Below are 19,469 nucleotides of genomic sequence, written 5' to 3' on the forward strand. Positions count from 1 at the left end.
AGGTGGTAACCCCTAGCCGTGTGTTTGTTTGTGTGGATGGTGTTGGCAGATCTGAAGATTTGATGGAGCGTTTGTGTAACATGATGTTGGCACACAGACATGGCATTGAGTTGGTTTAAAATGCATGATGTGGGACAGTGGCTGGAGGTTTATGCTGATATGGCAGAACTGTTGCATGAAGGATGATGCCAGTCAGTGTCCTACTAGGTCTTGGCAAAATGATATATTTGAACATCTTCCTTTATACAAGCTAATAGCAAGTCATTTAAAGCATTAGGTCTTCAAGTTGAGTATTACCCAAATGTGCACAAATATAGATTATCACACTCTGACAAAAAATGTCTTGATATACAAAAAGCTACACATAGAAACTTGCCATTTCTGGTTGTATTTTAAAGTGTAGCTGGCTTGCTTGCCCCTAGGGTACCAGTCCAGTACGGAATGTGAAAACATTGACATAGGTTGATATGACAACATGCTCTGAGGAGGCAGCATGGTGTAAGGGAGAGTCCCACTTAAATGTCTTCCCTCCAAGTTGTAAATGTTACGTAACAAGGATTAACCCACTTAGACGCTATAAATAGAAGTGTACACTGTGTACAATACAGATAGACATTTAAAGATCAGTGCATTTGTGACGGCTGATAGATTACGTCCATACAGTCCTAATGCTTTATGTGATTCAAATTCAAATATGATTAGCTTCAGCTCTGGTTAGAATCAACAGTTTGTGGATCAGTTTGTGGAGTCTGGTCGAGTGGGTAACACCTCTTGTCTTTCCAAAGATATCATTTAACTGTACTGTATATAAGAATATGTACAGCATATGTGAATAGTGTGTAAATAGTATTTTTTTGTCTCCTGGTATCATTCCTATATATCTTTTTATTTTGTAAATTTTGGGGGGGAATTTAATGAAATGTATGTTGTTATTGTCTATTACTGCTCTGTACTTTGTCATGTATTTGTATGTTTAATGTGGACCAACAGGAAGAGTAGCTGCAGCATGTACAGTAGCTAATAAGGATCCTAATCAACTAAACCTTCGGAAACACCAGAACCATAAACTCCCCCCTGCAGCGGGAATCCCGGTTGATCCCCGCATAAGGCCTCGTAAAAAAAAAGAGGTGGGAAAAAGAATCAAGAGTTTGATCCAGACAGGACTTGACGTGCTACTGCAAAGATCACCGAGGGTCAAATGCTGAGTGGTTTTCTCATTAAGAATACATTGTGTATTGACAGATAAAAGCCTCAATCGGGCATTTACTATCTCCTCATTGTGTTTGCTTATGAATTGGAGTTACGTCACATTGTGATGCTTTTATAATCCATGATTTAATATGAAGAAATTATTAGAGAAACTATGATATTCTTTAGATTTGAAACATTTCATCTTGAGTCACTACAGTAGGGCTCATTCCCAAAACATGACAGACTAACCACAGGGGACTCTTTCTTGAATTATGAAAAGGGGGGATGTGAGGTTGTCGTCCTCTCCTTCAGAACCCCAGTGCCACTACTCTGTCTGGATGACTGGGCGGGTGAGTCTCATGCTCTGTGTCAGAATGGAGCCACCAGGTCGCCCTGTGGGAATGCTACATGACCCAGGTCAACCCTGTCTGACTGACTGCCTGACATTGTAGTGGGCTGCTCTGTTGGGCTGGGCCTCTTTCCCCTAACCCAGCTGAGACCACACCACCAGACAGTAGATAACTCATCAGCTGGACTCTCCCCACTTTTGTGCCTATGGCAGTTGCTGGGATGAGATGTGCTCTTGGTGCGGTCCATTACCAACAGAGAAGGAATTATGTGACATCATATTGGATTCGATGACGTGTGAAATCCAGGGCCTCATGGCTATTCTGATGCAGCGTCATGACGACACAGGCTTTACTGTGACGAGCCTGAACCTTGTGAGTACAGTTTACATACTTTCCCATAGGTTGGTTCCTGTTGTTTCACTTTGGATGTTGGTTTATATCAGTCACCTGTTTAAATCCTTGGTATGGACATGAACAACTTAATGTACAGATTTGATCATGTACTTTCTTGCTGCCAGTGTACACATAATTATTTGTTTGCGACGCATCTGTGGTGGAAGCTGTAAGTTGGTTATGTTAGAGAGGATTATCTGTTAAAAGAATCATTGAAATGCACTGTAGAACTTAATAGGATTCCCCTGTAATTGTAAGTAGCCCGCTGGTGACATGTTTGCTGTGCTGTCATACAGCACATTAGTGCCAGGTTTGGAGAGTTATCCAACATGCTACTGTTGCATGAGTGCTGTCTGTGGGGGGTGATTAGCACGATGCAATTTAGGGATTGACCTCCTAGGCATGGAGGGCCTAAACGTGTGAAAGTGTGGGGCGTCCTTTCAACCGAGCATTTGGCAAATCTCCACTTAATCTTCAAAACCTCTCGGTAGTCTACTATATAGCTCTTTTCTAAGTGATTAGTAGAACAGACCGACCCATTGTTCACCACAAGTAGGCATAATCATACACCCGAACACAGGCTGAGATGACAGAGAATGATCAAAGGAAGGTTTTAAATCGAATGTCTTGAAACACACCTGAGCAGATTGTAGTGGTATGGGTTCAGTAGCGGACACTCCTCCAGACCAAACCATTAGCAGATTGTAGTGGTATGGGTTCAGTAGCGGACACTCCTCCAGACCAAACCATTAGCAGATTGTAGTGGTATGGGTTCAGTAGCAGACACTCCTCCAGACCAAACCATTAGCAGATTGTAGTGGTATGGGTTCAGTAGTGGACACTCCTCCAGACCAAACCATTAGCAGATTGTAGTGGTATGGGTTCAGTAGCGGACACTCCTCCAGACCAAACCATTAGCAGATTGTAGTGGTATGGGTTCAGTAGCGGACACTCCTCCAGACCAAACCATTAGCAGATTGTAGTGGTATGGGTTCAGTAGCGGACACTCCTCCAGACCAAACCATTAGAAGACCTAATGGTCCAGTACATTGACAGCCATGACACTATGTTTAACTATGTTGAGTGTGAATGAGTTTCCAGATCTGATATACAGTAGATGTTGTATATTAATGGTTTGGGTGGGAAACATCTCCAGATATATAGCCTGCAGTGGTCTGGTGAGTCTCTCCAATAGACTGACATTACTGAACCTCATGAGTAGTCAATAGGGCAGTCCTCTGAGGATGCTATCATTTATAGATGAACTGACTCCCACCACCTACTGTAAAGTGCTAGACATGATTCATAGATTGAGGCTGCTGCTGACATTGCAGTACCCTTTGCCTCCACTGCTGGCACAATACTCTACTTCTTTATACTGTGGAATGACTGGGTGAGTTTCAGCAATCATACAGAGGTTAGGGAATAGGGGATAGGGTATAGGGGATAGGGGATAGGGGATAGCAGTGATGGGGCTGTAGAGATTCTAAAGCACATGAGCCAAACTCCACAGAGGGCCGAGTGCCTGCAGGTTTTCGCTCCTCCCTTGTACTTGATTGATGAATTAAGGTCCCTAATTAGTAAATAACTCCCCTCGCCTGGTTGTCTAGGTCTTAACTGAAAGGAAATAACAAAAACCCAGCAGACACTAGGCCCTCCATGGAATGAGTCTGACACCCCTGGTCTGAAGGGTTCATTCGGATACTTGCACACACCTGAAGAACACTATTTGTCTTTTCACACTATTCATCACTTTTCTATTGTTGTCCTGACCATCTTTTCTGGGCAATTCCATTGTATGTGTTTGTTACATGGAAAACATGCATTCAGATTATCCTGTAATCTCTGCTTGTGTCTGTGAGTTGATTGAGACGGTTCTTTCCAGCCCATTTCATTGTATTTTTACTGTAACATGGGATAACAAAACCATGTCTGTTTTGATTACAAAATTGTCCTACATTATTTACTACACTGAACAAAAATATAAATGCAACATATAAAGTGTTGGTCCCATGTTTCATGAGCTGAAATAAAAGATCCCCGAAATGTTCCATATATACAAAAAGCTTATTCCTCTCAAATTCTGTGCACAAATTTGTTTATATCCCTGTTAATGAACATTCTGACAGGTGTGGCATATCAAGAAGCTGATTAAACAGCACGGTCATTACACAGGTGCACCTTGTGCTGGGGACAGTAAAAGGCCACTCTAAAATGTGCAGCTTTGTCACACAACACAATGCCACAGATGGCTCAAGTTTTGAGGGAGTGCGCAATTGGCATGCTGACTGCAGGAATGCCTAATAGAGCTGTTGCCAGAGAATGTCATGTTGTTATAGAGAATTTGGCAGTACGTCCAACCGGCCACACAACCCCAGACCAGGACCTGCACATCCGGCCTCTTCCCCTAGGGGATCGTATTTCTGTCTGTAATAAAGCCCTTTTCTGAGGAAAAACTCATTCTGATTGGCTGGACCTGGCTCTCAAGTGGGTGGGCCTATGCCCTCCCTGACCCACCCATGGCTGCACCCCTGCCCAGTCATGTGAAATCCATAGATTAAGGTCTAATTTATTTATTTAAATTGACTGATTTCCCTATATGAACTGTAACTCAGCAAAAAAAATAAATTGTGGCGTTCAGTATACATCACTCAACCTGCTTTTGTTTCATGTAAACAGGGCAGTACAAAACATGCTCTTCTTACAGTTTGTCAGCAGGATGTAAGTCATGCTCATTGTAAGGCATCTCAACAAGCAAGGTGACACTCATTAGACAGCTCAGATATAGAGACAGTGTTGTTATGTGTTTTTCCTGTTATGAGTTCATGTGTGTTATCTTGTGTGGTGTATTTTTTCTCTAGGGTGAAGGTACAGCTGTGTGTGTGTGTGTGTGTGTGTGTGTGTGTGTGTGTGTGTGTGTGTGTGTGTGTGTGTGTGTGTGCGCTTATGTGGACAGTACTGTTTATTTGTGTATTGTGTGTGTGTGTTTACAGTTTGTTTCTGTTTAACGGCATAATGCTAAGGTACAGTGGTGTGTGTGCGCGTATGTATGTGAGTGTGTGTGTGTGTGTGTACGCGAGGAAACCTGTTTGCATGTGTTCAGTCAGTGTGTACTGGGGAATTCCAAGGTAACAGGGTGATGCTGAGATTCAGATTTTTCAATTTGAAATGTATTTCAAACAAAAGTCAATGATTTGAAAGTATAACAAACCATACAACTCTATGAACGACTTGTAACATTTTCCACTTTAAAAAATCGAATGTCTTGAACAGTGCAGATGCAAAGTTTATTAACAGATTAACGGTTTGTGCTGTTTGTGACGCCATTCTGTTACCAAACAAACATACTTGTTCTTCAAGTAAATGTGTTTATGTACAATTGTAAGAGGAAATTGTTAAAAGTCACCCTGTGCATTGAGTTGTATGGTTTGTTCAATTTTGAAATCAATGGGTTTTTGTTTGCCATACATTTTAAAATGAAAAATCTCAGCATCATTCTGTTAGTGTGGTATCGCCATCCTCTGACATGTGTTCACCTCTCTCCACAGTCTGTTAGACAGGGCTGTTTGCTGTTCCCTAAGCAGAGAGACTTCCATTAGCTTTGATGATCACATGTATGATCACTGATTGAGGTCTTTCCTTCCTTTGATTGTCATAGGTTGCAGATGTCCCAGAAAACTGACTGATGGTGATTTGTTGGTGATTGTAAATAATAGTACTCCACTTGATGTTAAGTGGACTTTTCTGTCATTCTATTTAGGGAAAATGTAAGGGCAGTGTACTGTCTCACGCTTTCTACTGGGTTGTAGTCTGAGAGGCTCACAATAAATAAAACTACAACTTAAACATTAGCACCACTGTCAAATGCCAAATTTGACCCTTTTGACCTAGAGTCAAGATGTTCAGTGACAAGTAATCTAGGCCTAAAGGGACACTGTATATCAGTAGCAGTAAACGCACGTCAACACCATTTATACACCTTTTTTATTTTGTTCTAGTGTTTCCCCACCTTTTTAATGGAAAAATGCATTGAAAGTATTGGGAGCGTTACTTTTTTCACCGCGACCGGCGATCGGAATTTTACCCACCTATTTTTGTACCATTACATCACTGATCAGTAACCCCTTGCCAAACTACTGGTTTGAAGATATTTAACATTTGTTATCAAAAACAAATGGTAAAATCTCATTGTAACTCGGGAGTCTTCACTGCTGTTTAGCAGTGTAGTGCTGGTTTGCAGCAGTATATTTTTCCTGATTGGAATCAAGTTACAAAATTGGATAAGGGATCATTTCTTTCTGTTGTTCAGGGGTCTATAATACAATTGTGGGAGTCAATAGCAATCACAGTATTTTTAAGGTTTGCATAGGGTATTTACACGCGTGCATAAGCCAGAGGGATTTTCTGTGGGATTGAACCCTGGGGCAGCAGTTCATGTATGTGCTGGAGGGAACACGCTCTATAATGACCAGAGTGCAGCTACAAGCTGCTTCAAGATTTTTTTTTAATGTTTATTTGGATTCCAGAAAAAACGAAAATAGAATAACCCCAGTATTTATTCTATTTTTCACCATTGTTTTTAAAGAGGGGTTTTAGCCAAAGAAGAGATTGATTTGAATTGCTTCTTTAGTAGTTGTTTTTCTTTTTCTATTTTGAAGTGATGTAGGCCTAGCTGGGTCTTTCTTGATGGAACAAAAACAAAAACAGCTTAATGTTTTCACATTTAACTAAATCATTTCAAATCCAATGCCACCATTTTGATATTCAGTGTTTGCCCAAATGAGTACAACAGACATAAATAACAATATTTTTTGTAATGCATTTTGTTGCAACATGTTTAAATCCTAATTTAGTGTACTGCAGATTCTTCCAATAGGGGTTGAACTAAGGAGGGACGCTGGGAGTGCCTTCACTGTCTCAGAGCCAGATGGAATAGGTTACAGAGATGATAACACACTGATCACAGGATCCTGAATGGTCCCCGCACAACCTTTGAAAGCATTGAGAGAATGAAAGATTATATTTTACAAACAGACCATCAACGAACAGTAAAAGGTGAAGACACTTTCATGGAAATGGGTATGAATGAATGTATGTAGTTAGATGGGGTATAATGTTGCTTTTGAATGCAGAAGGAGCAAGAAGGCTAAACTAGTTTCAGGCCTTGGTGTACTGTATCTATATCAGTATGTGATGGTCTGTAGCTAGTCAAGCTAAATGGGAAGTTTCAATTTAAAACATAAGGCAGTTATTCAGGAGAAATGGCTTGAGAGTTGTGTTGGTGAATAATAATAATAAGAAGAAGAATTTGGTGGGTGAGCCTTATTTCACACATGTACAAGTGTGCACCCATGTGTGAATTAGTAATGTGTTTTTTTGCATATCCCAGCTCTCCCTGAAACACCCTCGGAGAGTGGGGTCACGGCCAAAGTCTGCCATTGTTAACTGCGACCCTGGAGCAATTAAGCTTGTGTCTTGCTCAAGGGCACATCGACAGATTTTTCACCTTGATGGCTCGAGGATTCAAACTAACAACCTTTCAGTAACTGGCCAAATGCTCTAAACGCTAGCGGTTGTTTGGGGGTTGAATCTAATCTGATCCAGTAAGATTGTAAAACAGTTTAGTCTTGAATTTCATCTTGACTTCAAGGCAGCTTTAAAAAAAAAGAAAAAAAGAGTGGTGTTTACACAAAACAAACATGTCTTTATGACCTTGTCCTTAGGGACAGATATAAATGTGCTGGAGAGAGGGGTGTTCTAAAATAGTGTAGGGTTGTCAAACTTTTGTTTTTGCTTTGGGGAGGGTTGTGTGTTTTTTTTATTTTATTGGGCCCAGGGGAGGGTTGTGCATTTTTCCCTGGTTTACATTTGCTCTTCTGCTCGTATTTTCCCTATAAACAATGGCTTGACTTACCTTTGATATTACCCTAATAAAGTTTAGAAACGTTTGTGAAGGTTTGGTATGGTGTGGGTATTATTAAGCTTTAGCTACTGCATGCCTGTGATGTAAAGGCAGTGAAGACCCGGCGCTCAAACTGTCTCCGACAGTTGAATTTGATGTGAGGAAGACCAGAGTTACTCCTATAATCTAAGAAATATAACTCTTATCTTTATACAAAATATTCTGATCGAAAATGTACGATTTAGCCTCCTTCTCTACGTCTATATCTGTATAGCAGAAGCAGTAAACATCCGAGAAAAAGAAATGCATGTCGGTGACGTAGCATGCCCCCAGCATATCTCTATCTCTTTCTATCTCTCTGGGGTTAGGCATAAGCTTCTCTTCCTTTTTATATAGCCTATATATACGCTACCGTTCAAAAGTTTGAGGTCACATAGAAATGTCCTTGTTTTTGAAAGAAAAGCAAATTTTTTGTCCATTAAAATAACATCAAATTGATCAGAAATACAGTGTAGACATTGTTAATGTTGTAAATGACTATTGTAGCTGGAAGCGGCTGATTTTTTTATGGAATATCTACATAGGCGTACAGAGGCCCATTGTCAGCAACCATCACTCCTGTGAACAGTGAAGAGGTGACTCCTGGCCTTCTAGGCAGAGTTCCTCTGTCCAGTGTCTGTGTTCTAATGCCCATCTTTTCTTTTTATTGGCCAGTCTGAGATATGGCTTTTTCTTTGCAACTCTGCCTAGAAGGCCAGCATCCCAGAGTCGCCTCTTCACTGTTGACGTTTAGACTGGTGTTTTGCGGGTAATATTTAATGAAGCTGCCAGTTGAGGACTTGTGAGGCGTCAGCTGCTCAAACTAGACACTCTAATGTACTTGTCCTCTTGCTCAGTTGTGCGCCGGGGCCTCCCACTCCTCTTTCTATTCTGGTTAGAGCCAGTTTGCGCTGTTCTGTGAAGGGAGTAGTACACAGCTTTGTACGAGATCTTCAGTTTCTTGGCAGTTTCTCGCATGGAATAGCCTTAATTTCTTAGAACAAGAATAGACTGACAAGTTTCAGAAGAAAGGTCTTTGTTTCTGGCCATTTTGAGCCTGTAATCGAACCCACAAATGCTGATGCTCCAGATACTCAACTAGTCTAAAGAAGGCCAGTTTTATTGCTTCTGTAATCAGAACAACAGTTTTCAGCTGTGCTAACATAATTGTAAAAGGGTTTTCTAACGATCAATTGTCCTTTTAATATGATCAACTTGGATTAGCTAACACAACGTGCCATTGGAACACAGGAGTGATGGTTGCTGATAATGGGCCTCTGTACGCCTATGTAGATTGTAGATATTCCATAAAAAATTATCCGTTTCCAACTACAATAGTCATTTACAACATTAACAATGTCTACACTGTATTTCTGATTTGACATTATTTTAATGGACAAAAAAAATATTTTTCTCTCAAAAACAAGGACATTTCTAAGTGACCCCAAACTTTTGAACGGTAGTGTATATTTATTAAAATGTTAATATCGTACAGTGGACACCTAAGCCTATAGGCCTATGCATGCAATGCCCTGATACATGTAGTGCTGAAATCTCTGACAGCTGAACCGTGAGGTGGACAATTATTGTTTTAGGAAAGTAGCAAAAACGATTATAAAAAATTGGCTATAAAATTTTGCATATGCTACACATCGAAGTATAAGGAATAGGGTTTTTGTAATTTGTTAAAGGCTGTTTTAAATGACCTGTTGGATCTGAATGCATATGGATGTCCGGTAAATTTCTCAAATGTTGGTAAATAAAAATCTTCCCTCTGATGTTGTCCGGCGCAAAATTTTCCTAAAGGAAACTCTGAAATGGCATATTGTTTTTAATGTTCATTTTTGAATCTTCACATGAAAATCTGTTGACAATTGGATGGAATCCTAGCTTGTGTGCTAGTCCAGTCTCACTTTGATTACGCCAGCACATCATGGTTCACCAGCAGCCCCAAACATCTAAAGAATAAGCTACAGACCAGCCAAAACAAGCTTGTAACAATTCTACTTAAACTCCCCCCTCATACTCACCTGGAGGTCAAACATTTTTCCTCTCTATCTCTGTAATGTGTCTGGATCTACGTAATTGTACATGTATTTATGTAAAAAAAAAAACAGGGACCACAATGGAAATAGGTCCCAGACTTTATTGTGCAGTCCAGGTCAATTTTAAAAACCTTTGTACAGTGTATATGTATTTTTTTTACTGACAAATAAAATCAATCAATCCAAACTGTGCAGCGGCCAAAACGTTTAATTACAATCGAAGATTGCCAAGCCAAGCCTTCAATACTGGGTAAGCCTACAAGGTAGAAAGGGATGTATTTTCTGTTTGTCGAGATTGACATAGTCTATTTATTGTGGTGTTGAAAATGCAAACCATGATATTGAAGTGCCCGAAGTCGGTATGCTTTGTTTATTGGTTGTGTGGTGCATTGGCACAGAAACCTGTTGGTGGAAAATTTGTTGCATATCATTTATAGAATTATAAATATTGCATCAAAATGTTGAAAATCTTATTTCCCTCTAGCTGATCATTGTCTGCAGCCGTCTCTGGTTGCAGTGTAATGAAACAGGCAGGGAGAGTGAACTCGTGGTGGTCGGCAAACCCCCCAACCTTCTGGCCCATAGCTCTACGTGGCATCGACAGCCACAAAAGCATGCTGAAGTCAATATACACTTTTATAAACTCAGGGTCGCTGCAGTTATTGTTATTTGTGGTTGTAAACATTATTTTGTGTTAATTATATGAGGGAAGAGGGTGTTCCGTTTATTTTAGTGTGTTTTTCGTTGTAATAAATCTGCCCTCGATTTTGTCTTACAAATCCCACATAGGCAATGTTCCCTCTAAAGTAGCCCAGAGACTGCCACGCAGCTCCCCAGGACTGCCGCGCAGCTCCCCAGGACCGCCGCGCAGCTCCCCAGGACCGCCGCGCAGAAGAAATATTAGCCCACAGAGAAGCATGAGATTGAACTTCACTCAATTCTCTAGAGCAGTGGTCACCAACCGGTCGATCTCCAAGGCATTCCTAGTCGATTGCTAAATATTTCTGTAAAAACCCCAACAATATAGCCTTGTGTTCCTATTTTTTTTATTAGTCTCGGACTGTTGGCGATTTAGCCAGGTAGGCAACTGTTGCCATTTTGAACCATTTAATGTGTCTGAAGGTACATGCTCTGCCTTCCAGGCAGGCCTGGAAAAGTGCACTATAGGTCTACCGCTGGCCAACCTGATGGCTCAGATGACCTTGTCTGCACTAATGTAGCAGACATAAAAGAAAGCTACAGTAAAGTTGATACTGTGAGAATTCAAAAGGTTTAAAACCATAGAGAGAGACTGTCAACGAATACAGCAAATAGCTGCTGTTTTTATGAGTAAATTCATGTTTAAGTTCTTACTCAGCACTGTCAACACTTTTTTTTTATAAGCCATAAAATGCACATTCTTCCTATTTCCACTCAGCGCTACAACAAGCACTGCAGCAGTAATGAATGAGTAGGAAAGTGTATCTTTAGGCTTGCGTTGTTATTATTAGCAGCTTGGGTCTTTTTTAATATCAAGGACTATTTTACTTTCTCTGTTCATAGGAGTAACAACATGAATTTGCGCATGAGGCAGAAATAATGTGGTGCGACTTGAGTTTCACCATCAACTGGAAGATGTTGTCCCTTTTTGGTCCGTGTCAGTGGAGGAAAGGGAGAGAGGAGGGATGTTGAGATGCAGACCCTCAGTCTGCTGCTCTCTCCCTCCACTGAGACTGACCATCAGATGCATGCTCCATCAGCCCAGTAAAATAAAAAATAAAAAGCAAATTATTTAAATGTATGCTCACTCAGCTGTGCCTCACAAGTAATAAAACAAAGGATCTATTACCAGTGTGTGATCATATAGCCTACCCCAAATGTTGAAATATTATTTTTTGAAATGTCCAAACCACAATGCATTGGCAGGGCAATTAAAGAAAAGTCTAAATGCGATGACAATGTATTGGGCCTATATCTTACTGCACAAACCTCATTGCTACAGTACTATTTTTAACTGGTTAATGTTCAATAGGCTTACGCTTTTTAAGTCATGCATTTTGACTCAGAAAGTGATCTTGACTCAGAAAAGGTTGGTGACCACTGTTTTAGAGTTTTCCTTGTTAACACTTTCAACATTTCTCTTTGCTGTGGCAATTGTGATCTAATCAACGCAATCTTAGCCACATTCAATGCAATATACCGAAAATGAAACAAACTATGCAAGAGATTTTGTTGTAGGCAGAACGCATCGGAGAAGGATTCTATGCATTGGCACACAAGACTCAGCCCGTACTCTACACAGACCAGTGCGGCATAAACAATCAGAGCTGCAGAAAGCCTATATGCAAATAGACCATTGCCATATATGGATCTGTGTCATTTACTTTGAACTGGACTTTGTTTACAACATTAGCGGTCGTGAGTAGATGCGCTTGTTTTGAGATCAAAGCGAGAGCTGCATGTAGCCATGTGTGCACATTTTGTTCATATCCTTTGCTAGTTAGTGAGTTATTAGCCCAGCTATTGATCATTTCTAGTCAGCAATAGGCGAGTGATTGCTTCCTACAAGACCACAAAACGTGTACATTGCTAGACATCTTTGAAAATCCAGTTAGGTAAAAAGCTTTTTTTTGTTTTAAAGGGGCAGTGTTGTATTTTGAGACAGGGTTGAATAAGCTAAGTAGCCAATAGGCATAATGTAGCATCATTTGTCTGATTCTCTGTAATAATGGTATGGGAATAATAATACATTTTATTTTGTAAAGTGGTTTCTTGCATCAACTAACACAACAACATTTTCAGTTACCCTACATGTTTTTTTCAAAAGTCTCATGGAATGTAGGCCTACATTGAACACCACACATTGGCTGCTAGTGTAGGCTGAATGATAGAACAGCTATTTCCATGGGATGCATTATCTCCAATGTTTTTGATGGTAGGCCACTCTGGTAGGCCTACATTATGATCAAATAGCCACAGTAACCTACTTGGCCACTGTTATAACTGTAACTTAAACTGGGTTCAACCTCAGTGTTCACAGTAAACGCGTGCTGGAAGTTGCACACAATTTTCACAATGTTCAAGTTTGCGCTCAGCTGACCTGAAATTTGTATGAATATCATATGGTTCAAGCATGTAGTCTTTAAAATTCCAGATCATTTACGATTGAAACGTCATTTTATGAGGGCTTGACATTTTTTCTTTAAAACCGGCATGCCCTACTGAGATTTCTATTATAACAGTTCGTAAACGATGAACATCAGTATCTCTTTGTCAAAGACCAGTAATCAGTAATCAGACTGACACGCCTGATCGAACACCTATGGATCTCTTCCTCAGGAACCACAGGGGGTTGTGATGGCATTTCCCTGTCATTATATCCCATTCATGTGTCTCTGCAAAGCACCAGGGAATCTTAATCCAGGAAGACCAGGCTTTTCCTCTCTTTACAAATGGAGGATATCAGAATGGACCCCAATGAGAGAGGGGGCTAAATCCTGTGCAAAATAGAATGCAACATTTAAAAAACTTCTCTCAAGGAATAGGGTGGGTGGAGAATACATTGTGCTCATGTTGAGAATTTTGTTGGGAACTTTGTGTTCAAATGTAGTTACCCATTTATAAGCCTGTGGTATATAATCTAATGTAAATACGATTTACCTATATTTTGATTCAGTCTGTGATGGCATTAAACTGTCACATGGCCAACCATGCAGAACAGGCACGGCTAGACAACCTCTCAGTATCCTTAGAAAAACAATTATTCTTTGATCAGTGTAAGTTGACTTATTTAATGGTGGGTCTTAAGTGCTGATGAATAGCATTATGTTTGCACCCTGAAAACCCTGTTTGGCTGACAGGACAGGCGGATTGTCACAGCCCAGGGCTGTTTGCTTAACCTGCTCACCCACACCCAGCTGAGGTCAAGGTGCCCAGCTATGCCCCGTCGTTACCACGATTAGATCACAAGTCGTCAAGCACGCCAGGGGAGGTCTCCATGATGGGGAGGTTGTGTGACTCTGAACTGGGGAAATTATTCTTTCGACCTATGCTCAAGGAGCTAGGTAAAGCCCTGGCCCATTTGGTAAAAGCTATGTCTGCTCTTGCACAATATACATTTTTAACAATTACGGCCTTCAGCAGAGCTAATGAAGCTGTAAGTAAGCATTTCGTTGGATGTGCATACCATGTGTATCCCGTACATATATGACTAATAAAACTTGAAACAAGACACAAGGCCAGAACGGTAGCAATTAGTTAAAGTGTTAGTGAGTGGGAGCTTATTTTGTTTAAATATACTTTCATCATGTCTGAGGCACCTGCTGAATCATCCCTCAGATGTGCTAGTATATTTTAATTCACCATGCATGGTCTGCCCTGATTTTTTTTGGTCTGTGCTAGTTTAGGGGTGCTAGTCTCGCGATACCAGACCTCAACATCGTATTGTTGTTCAAGAATTGAAAAAACCTGTATGTATGGAGTCGAGGAGGCAACATGGCTCTCTGAAAACCTGACGATATGTGATCTAGCTCTGTAAGATTGGACCATCTATTCTTGTCTCTTCTCTTCTTGTTGTTTTCAATAATTGGGTCAAGTCTTTGACATCTGCATGAAGCGGCAACCCCAAAATCCACCATTAGTGGCTTTGGCTGCTAAAGTAATCCTCAGTATTTGTCCTTGCGTTGGCCAAACTATTAACCCTAGGTTTAGGTATCAGAGTAAGAATTGTGTTTTAGCACACTACATAGAGCTATCAAATGTAGGAGCTTCACATTTGCCCTTTTTTCAGAAAATAAATGTCTGAACCCCATATTAGCCACTAGATGCAGCTCCAAATGTTGTCATTGGCCATATGAAATGATGATACTTAGCCATCAGTCAGCGTCTAACATCACATCCCAGGTTGGGAGTCTAGTGTTGGCTCTGTTATTGTCCACTGGGATATGTGGCCAACTGTAGCCCTTAGTGTTGGCACACATGATAATCCACAGAAGTAAAGCCTCCTGTTATCTCCAAGCATTATCTCTTCACGTGTGCCTAACATTAGTGACCTATGTAAGCCCCTGTAGTGGCACAAAGTATCACCTCAAGTTAATGAGTTGTGTTTAAGTAAACAAAATGTAGCTATGACGAGAAGCTGCTGCCTGGGTATCTTACGTGTGCCATGGCTAAAGTAGACCCTTAGCTGAAGTATTAACTGTAAACAGTTACTTTATCCTTTACAATCTGAACACCTCTTTTTTGTGTGCATTGAGGAATCTGATTCCAGAAGCAAGTATAGGTTTAAATTTTTTGGGTTAAAATAGACAATTTCACTGTTTTTTTAAGTGATGATAATTAAAGTCCCCTACAACCTCAGAGTGTAGAGGTTTATCCCAGACATAATTTCACTTGTTTTCTTATAGACAAAATAATACATAAATAGTATTGGGTTCAATTCACTCCCATTGTTTTTCAACCTGGACTGGACCGTAACATAGTAAATGTAAATTTGTCTCCCTCCATTTAGTGTGATATGTTACGTTTCTTATGGTATATATTCATTTCTGGAGGTCCATCATCCATTTCGATTTATAAATTGCAAATTACAATACATATGATATGTTACGATTTGCAATTCCTACAATATGTTAGGAATTTGCAATACCAATGATATGTTACGAATTCCAATTTGTTGTGGCTAACGTTAGCTAGGTGGCTAACATTAGCAAGGCTAGTGGTTAGGGTAAGGGGTTAAATAACCTTCTGTCTTAGGATTTACCTTGACTATGTTATATCTATGAGACCAGGCTGTGTTTTTAGGTAACAAAAATGTTGATAGGCAGTTGATAGCATTGGCAAGTATGCAAATTGACATTTTCTCTATTGATTGTCTTAGAATTTACCTTGACTATGTTATATCTATGAGACCAGGCTGTGTTTTTAGATAACAAAAATGTTGATAGGCAGTTGATAGCATTGGCAAGTATGCAAATTGACATTTTCTCTATTGATTGTCTTAGAATTTACCTTTACTATGTTATATCTATGAGACCAGGCTGTGTTTTTAGGTAACAAAAATGTTGATAGGCAGTTGATAGCATTGGCAAGAATGCAAATTGACATTTTCTCTATTGATTGTATACTAGTATATTGTAACAGCATTCCTCAATTATGATAAATTGGCTAACATTTTAGTAGGCTATATATCTGAAGACGTTGTAGGCCTGACTGAGTAATGTAGCCTATGCATCTGTGGTCACAGGGATGAATAAACTTTTATTCTTTCACTGGCAATCCATCATGTGTGATGTATGCTCGGGAAAGTTTTGCACTTTTGAAGCAACTTTCCTGCAATTCTACACATGTTGTCATGGGGCAGAGAGATTTTTGGGGGGAATACAAGTACGGAGTTGAAAATGTATAATTGGTGGAGTACTGTGGATACCGATATCCCTGTGAGCCTCCCAGGCTCATGTTGCCCAGGATTAAAAACATACATGGTAGATTCATAATATTACATTTTATTGTATTGTATTACTTCCTCTTAACTTATTCCACGGATCACTTGGCCAATTTTTAAAAATCTGTTAGGAATATTTTTTATAATAATAAATATATACACTGAACAAAAATACTCATACAGCATGCAACAATTTAAAAGATGTTACTAAGTTACAGTTCATATAAGGAAATCAGTCAATTAAAATAAATTCATTATGCCCTAATATATGGATTTCACATGACTGGAATAAAGATATGCATCTGTTGGTCACAGATACCTTAAAAAGAACAGGTAGGGGTGTGGATCAGAAAACCAGTCAATATGTGGTGGGACCACCATTTGCTTCATGCAGCACATAGAGTTGATCAGGCTGTTGATTATGGCCTCTGGAATGTTGTCCCACTCCTCTAAAATGGCTGCGAAGTTGCTGGATATTAGTGGGAACTGGAACACGTCGATCCAGAGCCAAACGTGCTCAATGGGTGACATGTCTGGTGAGTATGCAGGCCATGGAAGAACTGGAACATTTTCAGCTTCCAGGAATTGTGTACAGATCCTTGCGACATGTGCAATATGTCTGTGCATTATCATGCTGAAACATGAAGTGATGGCGGTGGATGAATGGCATGACAATGGGCCTCAGGATCTCGTCACGGAATCTCTGTGCATTCATATTGCCATTGATAAAATGCTACTGTGTTCGTTGTTCGTAGCTTATGCCTGCCCATACCATAAGCCCACCGCCACCATGTGGCACTCTGTTTACAACGTTGACGTCAACATCTGCCCGGTAGAGTTTACACCGGGATTCATCCATGAAGAGCACATTTTTCCAGCGTGCCAGTGGCCATCGAAGGTGAGCATTCGCTTCTGAAGTTGGTTATGATGCCAAACTGCAATCAGGTCAAGAATCTGGTCAGGACGACGAGCATGCAGATGGGCTTCCCTGACACGGTTTCTGACAGTTTGTGCAGAAATGATTTGGTTGTGCAAACCAACAGTTTCATAACGATTCCACAGACGATCCCACTGGTGAAGAAGCTGGATGTGAAGGTCCTAGGCTGGAGTGGTTACACGTGGTCAGCGGTTCTGAGGCCGGTTAGATGTACTGCCAAATTCTCTTAAACGATGTTGGAGGTGGCTTATGGTAGAGAAATGCACTTTTAATTCTCTGGAAACAGCTCTGGTGGACATTCCTGCAGTCAGCATGCCAATTGCACGCTCCTTATTGTGTGAAAAAACGACACATTTTAGAGTGGCCTTTTATTGTCCCCAGAACAAGGTGCACCTGTGCAGTGGCGGTTCTTGCTTGTATGGCTCCCTGGGCAACCGCCCCCCGCCAACAAAAACAAAAGCACCATTCTGCACTAACTGTAATTTTTATTCAGACATTTGGAACAACACAAATAAATAATCATAACATTTAAAACTATAGAAATACAAAAATATATACAAAAATAAGACTCATAAATATCAAAAATAAGTAACAAAGAAAAATAGAAACAATTTTGTGTTGATTTGGCCCTCGAGCATCAATAGACGATCCTGGTGAGGACTGTGCAATATGATGCTTTGTTTTTTTCCACTGCTTCCGTTCTTATCCTGATGGTGATATTCCTTTTTTAAATATGTTTTCTCTTTTTATGAATGAGGCTTTTGTTTATCCCATCCCCCCAACACTGTCAACCAAGAGTCAAGACTAAACCAATTCACCTTGGTTGTGTGCAGACTGGTTTTATATAATTCTTCACGATTTCGCGCAAACCAGAAGAAAATGCAACAATATGTCTGTGAAACTATATATTCGCAGTATTATGAATGATTTGTGGTTTATTTGGTAGCATTTCGTAGTGTGACTGATTTGACTAATTACATTAGTAGTGTGAAAAGTTAGAGGTGCGCTATATGATAGATTCCCCCGCTCCTCCAACCTCAGGCTTCCAGTGGGGAGACCTGAGGTCAAACAACCCCCGCTCCCCTCCCCATCTCTTCTTCTGAGTGGGAGACCATCCCGGGCAGTAGCCTGCCTAGCTCACAAACTAGAATCAGGGCGTAAACGCCGACAAGGTTAATTGACCCACAGTCCCACACGGTGACATGATATCACTAACGTGACGAGCAAATGAGCGATAGAAAACCGATCGCGCAAATGTCACCTTTCCGATTATTTTGGTGCGGTCCCCCTGTGGCCCCCCCGGCAAGATTCCGCCCTGGGCGGCTGCCCATGTCGCCTGTACCTAAATCCGCCACTGCAGCTGTGTAATGATCATGCTGTTAAATCAGCTTATTGATATGCCACACCTGTCAGGTGGATGGATCATCCACTAGGCAGGTAGCCTATTGGTTAGAGTGTTGGACCAGTAACCGAAAGGTTGCTAGATCAAATCCCTGAGCTGACAAGGTCAAATCTGTTGTTCTGCCCCTGAACAAGGAAGTTAACCCACTGTTCCTAGGCCGTCATTGTAAATAAGAATTTGTTCGTAACTGACTTGCCTAGTTAAATAAAAATCTTGGCAATGGAGAAATCCTCACTAACAGGGATGTAAACAAATTTGTACACAACATTTGAGAGAAATGTGCTTATGGAAAATTTCTAGGATCTTTTATTTCACCTCACAGGACTAACACTTTTTCATTGTTCAGTGTGTGTGTGTATATATATACTTTTTATTTTAACTAGGCAAGTCAGTTAAAAACGAATTGTTATTTACAATGACAGTCTACCCCGGTTAAACCCAGACGACGCTGGATGTGTTTAGTCAACTGTAAACAATTTCTACCAGTAGTTTGCAAAGTAAACAATATCAAACTACTGGTAGAAATGGTTTACAGTTGGCGAAACATATCTAATGGTAAGTAGACATAATGTACTTTTTTCTCCAAACAAAGTCGGCCTGCCTAGCAAAGTTAGCTAAAATTATCCCCTTTTCAACTTAGTTTTTAAGAGTATTTAAATATGAGTGCTGCTGACAGTCGATCGCGATCGACCGGTCGATCTTCAAGGCATTTCTAGTAGATCGCCAAACATTTCTGTAGAAAAGCCAAAGATAAAGGTTTGTGCCCCTTTTCCCGTGTTGCGCTGTTGT

Source organism: Salmo trutta, chromosome 5 (genome assembly GCF_901001165.1).
Source record: "Salmo trutta chromosome 5, fSalTru1.1, whole genome shotgun sequence".
Lineage (NCBI taxonomy): Eukaryota > Metazoa > Chordata > Actinopteri > Salmoniformes > Salmonidae > Salmo > Salmo trutta.